Raw genomic sequence first — 8,368 nt, forward strand, 5'->3', positions numbered from 1 at the left:
AGAATCAGGAAAGAAACAATGGTCCTGTATGATACATTGGACCAGAAGGACGTGTCAGATATTTTAGAACTCTACATCCCAAAGCAGCAGAGCATACTTTCTTCTGGAGTGCACGTGGAACATTCTCCAAGAGAGACCACATACTGGGTCACAAAAAACCTTCAGTAAATATAACAGAATTGAGATGACACCATGCACACTTTCAGGTCACAATGTTTTGAACTTGAAATAAACTACAGGAAAGAGTCTGTTAAACCTCTAAAAGCATACAGGTTAAAAAACATCCTACTAAAGAACAAATCAGTCAAGCAGACAATTAGAAAAGAAATTAAAAGACATAAGGAAACAAATAAAAATGAAAACACAACAATCAAAACTTTTTGAAAAAAAATTTGCTTAAAAAGATGGTAAAAGGGTTACTGAAGCTGAGTTTTGCATACTTGAGACAGCATGTAATGCACTAAGGAGTCAGAGTGCTTGGGGTAACGGCCATTTCCATAACTTTCTTAGTTCTGTGACCTTGAGCAATTATAACATCTCCTTCAGCCTCAATTCCTTCTTCTGTACACAGGGTCAATTGAGATGCTTTATCAGGTAACGTGCTTGCCACAGGGAAGTGATTGGTAGCTGTAAGTTCATTGCTTTGCCCCTGGTATTCCCAGGACTCCTGCCAGGGAGCCTGGAGGCCTGTGTGCTGGCCTGAATCTGCAGCATTTTCAGGCAAATTGTTCACCCTGTGACTAAGTCTTCCGTTTCACTGAGCCCTTGATTCACCCCATGTGTTCTGGCATCTGCTGCCCTGCGTGGGTTCCCTCCTCCTTTTTAAGACCCTTACTTGGTTTTGTGTGATACAGTGATCACACCACCTGAGCATCAGTTATTAGCAATAAGCGTGACTCCTCTGAGTAGCTATGGTATTCTGATTATTCCCACATAAAGCTAGTTTCTGCAGCTCTGATTATCTGCTAAATTACACCAATGCATATTTTAGAAGACTCTTTTGTTGTTGTTATTGTTGCTGCTGCTACTGCTGCTGTTGTTGTTGTTGTTGTTGTTGTTGTTGTTGTTTTTATTGTTTAGAAATCATTTGATTCAGTTTCATCTAGTCTATCCAGTAACACCTGCAATAACATTGAGATAAAACTTGGTGTTACCTGTTTTCACTTTTTAACGCCAGTGGATTTTGTTTTTGGTTTTCTTTTTCAGGCTCCCTTTGGGAACTTCTATTTCTTCCATCTTCTCGCTCATGTTTCCTACATAGACAACGGATTGTTTGCTAGTTGCTGTCTCTGGGACGTTGTTGCTGTTTGCCAGGTGTTAGTATTGGCATGCCAGGCCTGGGGTGTTCATTCTTTCACGGATTTTTGTTCCAGGTCTTCATGACAAAGGCAACAGAATGAAGAAGGTACTGAGTTGAAGCAGTTAGAAATTCACTTCAACTAGGACTGCCAGAGGAAGTGGGCACTGTATTTAGAGGAGGAGACACAAAAATGAACCACAAGTGAGCAAAATGAGTTGGGTATAAGAAAGAAAAATAATTCCAGCACGATAGTCAAGTTTTCTTTGCTTTTATTTGAACTATGGGATAAATGTGTAACAGACTACAAACCCTTACGATTTGGGCTGCTTATTTTGATTATAATGTTTGTTCGTTGGTTGGGTGGGTGGGTGGGTGGTTGATTTACAGTGTGTGTGAGGAAGGGGAGGGGATGAGAGAGGGGGTAGAGAAAATTCCAAGCAGGCTCTGTGCAGAGTGTGACCTGGGGCTTGAAACCACAAATGGCGAAATCATGACCTAAACTGAAACTAAGATTAGGTCACTCAACTAACTGAGCCACTCAGGCTCCCCTTGGCTGCTTATTGTATTTGCACATTGGGTCTTCGTGTTACAAATACCATAGGGAGTGGTGTACATGCATGATCTATGGAAGGCGCAACTATTTAGATCTGGCTAATTTTTTTTCCTTATAACACTTTATTCAGGAGTAATATTTCATAAGTTTATTAGAAAGACAGATTGAAGAAGGTAATTGGGAGGAAATCAGGTAAGGAGTCATTGCAGTTGACCAGGAGAGGTGAACATGACAGGAATTAGTGTGGACGCAGGAAATGGAGAGATGAGGACAGACGTGGTATTTTTTTGAAAATGCATTTTGTTGTGTAATTAACATTATATAAAATAACTCTTTTGGTGCATAGTGCTTTGAGTTTTAAAGATTGTATATACTCATGTAAATGTCACCCCAGTGATAATACAGAAGAGTTCTGTTCCTGGGGCACATAGGTGGCTTAGTCACTTAAGCATCCCACTCTTGATTTCGGCTAAGGTCATGATCTCACTGTTCTTGAGTTTGAGCCCCTGTGCACGAGCCTACTTGGGATTATCCCTCTCTACCTCTTTTTCTGTGCCTCCCCCTCTCTCAATCTCTGTCTCACCCCCCCAAAAAAAAATTAGACGCAAAGAGAACAATTCCATCAGCTCCCAGAATTCCCCCATGTTGAATCACTGTCACCCCACCCCTGAGGCCTGGCAACCATCTATCTCCAACTTTAATATCATATAAATGAATCCTTATTGTAGGTAACTTTATGAGACTGGCTTCTTTCATTCAACATCAAGCCTTTACAATACATCTCTTTCTTAGTGTTTCCCTGTACGGATATACCAGGGTTTGTTTAACCATTCATTTCCTGAAGGAAATTTGTGTTTTTCCATTTTTGTCAGTTATGATTAGAGTTGCTGTAAACATTTGTGTGCATATTTTTTTGTTTTTGTTTTATAAACATAAGTTTTCACTTCTCTAGAGCAAATGTCTAGGAGTCAGATTTATGGGTCACATGCAAGTATTAGGTATTGTCTTTAAAAAAATAGATATATTTCATGGGCTCCTGGTTGGCTCAGTAGATTGAGTAGCTGACTTCAGCTCGGGTCATGATCTCACGGTTTGTGAGTTCAAGCCCCATGTTTGGCTCTATTCTGACAACTCGGAACCTGGAGCCTGCTTTGGATTCTGTATCTCCTCTCTCTCTGCCCATCCCTGCTCACACCTTGTCTCTCTTTATCCCTCAAAAATAAGTAAAGATTGAAAAAAACAGTTTCAACATGTGTATAGCAGTATCTCAGGGCAGTTTAATGTGTTTCCCTGAAGCCTAGTGTTGTGGAGCATCGTTTTGCGCACTTCAATGTATGATATTCTGGACACAAGACCTTTGCTGGATATATGATTTGGGAATATTTTCTCCAAGTCCATAGATTGCCTTTCTGTTCTTTTCACAGAGTCTTTTACCAAGCAAAAGTTTTAGTACTAATGCAGTGCAATTTAGAGATTTTTTTTCTTTTATATGAATCCAATTTATACACCTTATAACTTCAGATGTACTTTGTACTCCTTGTTCATATATTTGCTATTCTATACCAGGATCAGAATGTTTTCAGTTTGTTGCTATTGGTTGCACAAGTTGTATACTGCACAGTTCTAGGGGACATGATTTATATGAACTACAGTGTGAATGGTAACCCTCAAATCTGTAAAATGTACAACTTGTACACACATGTATTATGTCCTGGAGGGTCTTTTCTACTGTACAGATTGCAGTCATTGCTGTGGTTCTGTTTTACTTTCCTTGTCATTTATTTATTATGTGGAGTGTATACTGAAGCCAAATTTAAGAAGGTCCTGTTTGTGAGCTATCTAAAGGTAATTTATTCTGACTGATTCTCAACTAGCTGGGGCCTATCCTTGGGGTACAGCAACATCTGGTTTTCAAGCTTGTTCCCTTAATTGAATCTATTAATTTGCATTCATGGAAACTGGAAACTCTCTTCAACCAGCCTGTTTTAGCTATATACCCGTGATTTTAAAATTCACCTCTAAACAAATGACTAAAACTTTAATATTTGTAGAAACATCAGGATTTGAAAAAACATCTCATAACACTGAATGTATATTTATATTGTCAGAGGGACGTCATACACCAACTTAGAGCTACTCAGAGTAAATAGAGAATTACATGGAGCCAAAGTATTCCCTGCAAATGATATTTTTGTTTTTATATTATATTCTGTTGATTTTTTCCAGTTTTTTTTATATTGTTCCTTTTTTTTTTTTTTCAAATCCCGATGATTCTACAAATATTAAAGTTTTAGTCATTTGTTTAGAGGTGAATTTTAAAATCATCGGTATCTAGCTAAAACTGGCTGGCTGAAGAGAGTTTCCAGTTTCCATGAATGCAAATTAATAGATTCAATTAAGGGAACAAGCTTGAAAACCAGATGTTGCTGTACCCCAGGGATAGGCCCCAGCTAGTTGAGAATCAGTGAGAATAAATTACCTTTAGATAGCTCACAAACAGGACCTTCTTAAATTTGGCTTTAGTATACACTCCACATAATAAATAAATGACAAGGAAAGTGAAACAGAACCACAGCAATGACTGCAATCTGTACAGTAGAAAAGACCCTCCAGGAGATAATACATGTGTGTACAAGTTGTACATTTTACAGATTTGAGGGTTACCATTCGCACTATAGTTCATATAAATCATGACCCCTAGAACTGTGCAGTATACAACTTGTGCAACCAATAGCAACAAACTGAAAACATTCTGATGCTGGTATAGAATAGCAAATATATGAACAAGGAGTACCAAGTACATCTGAAGTTATAAGGTGTATAAATTGGATTCATATAAAAGAAAAAATATCTCTAAATTGCCCTTCATTAGTACTAAAACTTTTGCTTGGTAAAAGACTCTGTGAAAAGAACAAAAAGACAATCTATGGACTTAGAGAAAATATTCCCAAATCATATATCCAACAAAGGTCTTGTGTCCAGAATATCATACATTGAAGTGCGCAAAACGATGCTCCACAACACTAGGCTTCAGGGAAACACATTAAAACTGCCCTGAGATACTGCTATACACATATTGAAACCGTTTTTTTCAATCTTTACTTATTTTTGAGGGATAAAGATAGACAGAGTGTGAGCAGGGAGGGGCAGAGAGAGAGGAGATACAGAATCCAAAGCAGGCTCCAGGTTCCGAGTTGTCAACATAGAGCCAAACATGGGGCTTGAACTCAAACTGTGAGATCATGACCCGAGCTGAAGTCAGCTACTCAATCTACTGAGCCAACTAGGAGCCCATGAAATATATATACATTTTTTAAAGACAATACCTAATACTTGCATGTGACCCATAAATCTGACTCCTAGACATTTGCTCTAGAGAACTGAAAACTTATGTTTATAAAACAAAAACAAAAAAATATGCACACAAATGTTTACAGCAACTCTAATCATAACTGACAAAAATGGAAAAACACAAATTTCCTTCAGGAAATGAATGGTTAAATAAACGCTGGTATATCCGTACAGGGAAACACTAAGAAACAGATGTATTGTAAAGGCATGATGTTGAATGAAAGAAACCAGTCTCATAAAGTTACCTACAATAAGGATCCATTTATATAATATTAAAGTTGGAGATAGATGGTTGCCAGGCCTCAGGGGTGGGGTGAGAGTGATTCAACATGAGGGAATTCTGGGAGCTGATGGAATTGTTCTCTTTGTGTCTAATTTTTTTGGGGGGCAGGCACAGAGTGAGAGTGGGGGAGGCACAGAAAAAGAGGTAGAGAGGGATAATCCCAAGTAGGCTCCGTGAAGTTCGTGAGCAGGGGCTCAAACTCAAGAACAGTGACATCATGACCTTAGCCGAAATCAAGAGTGGGATGCTTACATGACTAAGCCACCTATGTGCCCCAGGAACAGAACTCTTCTGTATTACCACTGGGGTGACATTTACATGAGTATATACAATCTTTAAAACTCAAAGCACTATGCACCAAAATAGTTATTTTATATAATGTTAATTACACAACAAAAAGCATTTTCAAAAAAATACCACATCTGTCCTCATCTCTCCATTTCCTGCGTCCACACTAATTCCTGTCATGTTCACCTCTCCTGGTCAACTGCAATGACTCCTTACCTGATTTCCTCCCAATTACCTTCTTCAATCTGTCTTTCTAATAAACTTATGAAATATTACTCCTGAATAAAGTGTTATAAGGAAAAAAAATTAGCCACATCTAAATAGTTGCACCTTCCTTAGATCATGCATGTACACCACTCCCTATGGTATTTGTAACACGAAGACCCAATGTGCAAATACAATAAGCAGCCAAGGGGAGCCTGAGTGGCTCAGTTAGTTGTGTGACCTAATCTTAGTTTCAGTTCAGGTCATGATTTCGCCATTTGTGGTTTCAAGCCCCAGGTCACACTCTGCACAGAGCCTGCTTGGAATTTTCTCTTCCCCCTCTCTCATCCCCTCCCCTTCCTCACATACACTGCAAATCAACTATCCACCCACGCAACCAACCAACCAACCAACCAACCAACCAACCAACGAACAAACATTATAATCAAAATAAGCAGCCCAAATCGTAAGGGTTTGTAGTACGTTACACATTTATCCCATAGTTCAAATAAAAGCAGAGAACACTTGACTGTCGTGCTGGAATTATTTTTTTTTCTCTTATACCCAACTCATTTTGCTCAGTTGTGGTTCATTTCTGTGTCTCCTCCTCTAAATGCAGTGGCACTTCCTCCGGCAGTCCTAGTTGAAGTGAATTTCTAAGTACTTCAACTCAGTACCTTCTTCATTCTGTTGCCTTTGTCATGAAGACCTGGAACAAAAATCCGTGAAAGAATGAACACCCCAGGCCTGGCATGCCAATACTAACACCTGGCAAACAGCAACAACGTCCCAGAGACAGCAACTAGCAAACAATCCGTTGTCTATGTAGGAAACATGAGCGAGAAGATGGAAGAAATAGAAGTTCCCAAAGGGAGCCTGAAAAAGAAAACCAAAAACAAAATCCACTGGCGTTAAAAAGTGAAAACAGGTAACACCAAGGTTTATCTCAATGTTATTGCAGGTGTTACTGGATAGACTAGATGAACCTGAAGCAAATGATTTCTAAACAACAAAACAACAACAACAACAGCAGCAACAACAAAAACAGCAGTAGCAGCAACAACAAAAGAGTCTTCTAAAATATGCATTGGTGTAATTTAGCAGATAATCAGAGCTGCAGAAACTAGCTGTATGTGGGAATAATCAGAAGACCATAGCTACTCAGAGGACTCACACTTATTGCTAATAACTGATGCTCAGGTGGTGTGATCACTGTATCACACAAAACCAAGTAAAGGTGTTAAAAAGGAGGAGAGAACTCACGCAGGGCGGCAGATGCCAGAACACATGGGGTGAATCAAGGGCTCAGTGAAACGGGAAGATTTAATCACAAAGTGAACAATTTGCCTGAAAATGCTACAGATTCAGACCAGCACACAGGCCTCCAGGCTCCCTGGTAGGAGTCCTGGGAATACCAGGGGCAAAAGCAATGAAGTTACAGCTACCAATCACTTCCCTGTGGCAATCACGTTACCTGATAAAGCATCTCAATTGACCCTGGGTACAGAAGAAGGAATTGAGGCTGAAGGAGATGTTATAATTGATCAAGGTCACAGGACTAAGAAAGTTATGGAAATGGCCATTACCCCAAGCACTCTGACTCCTTAGTGCATTACATGCTGTCAAGTATGCAAAACTCAGCTTCACTAACCCTTTTACCATCTTTTTAAGTAAATTTTTTTTCAAAAATTTTTGATTGTTGTATTTTCATTTTTATTTGTTTCCTTATGTCTTTTAATTTCTTCTCTGTCTGGTTGACTGATTCGTTGTTTAGTAAGATGTTTTTTAACCTGTATGCTACAGGTTTAGCAGACTTTTTCCTGTAGTTTATTTCAAGTTCAAAACATTGTGACCTGAAAGTGTGCATGGTGTCATCTCAATTCTGTTATATTTACTGAAGGTTTTTTGTGACCCAGTATGTGGTCTCTCTTGGAGAATGTTCCACGTGCACTCCAGAAGAAAGTATGCTCTGCTGCTTTGGGATGTAGAGTTCTAAAATATCTGACACTTCCTTCTGGTCCAATGTACCATTCAGGACCATTGTTTCTTTCCTGATTCTGTCTAGATTTTCTGTCCATTGTTGTAAGTTGAGTATTAAAGCCCCCTGCAATTACCATATTCTTATCAATGAGATTGTTAATGTTTGTGATTAAATGTTTTAAATCTTTGTGTGCTTCCGAAATCACTGCATACTCATTATAATTATAGCTCCTCCTGATGGACAGACACTAATTATTTAATAATGCCCTTAAACATCTCTTGCTACACACTTTAATTTAAGGTCAAGTTTGTCTGATATAAGTATGGCTAATACAGCTTCCTTTTGACTCCCAGTAGCATGAAAGGTAGCTCTCTATTCACCCACTTTCAATAGTAAGGTGTCCTCAGG

The sequence above is a fragment of the Panthera onca genome, chromosome Y, assembly GCF_046562875.1.
Source record: "Panthera onca isolate mPanOnc1 chromosome Y, mPanOnc1 haplotype 2, whole genome shotgun sequence".
In the NCBI taxonomy this organism is placed as follows: Eukaryota; Metazoa; Chordata; class Mammalia; order Carnivora; family Felidae; genus Panthera; species Panthera onca.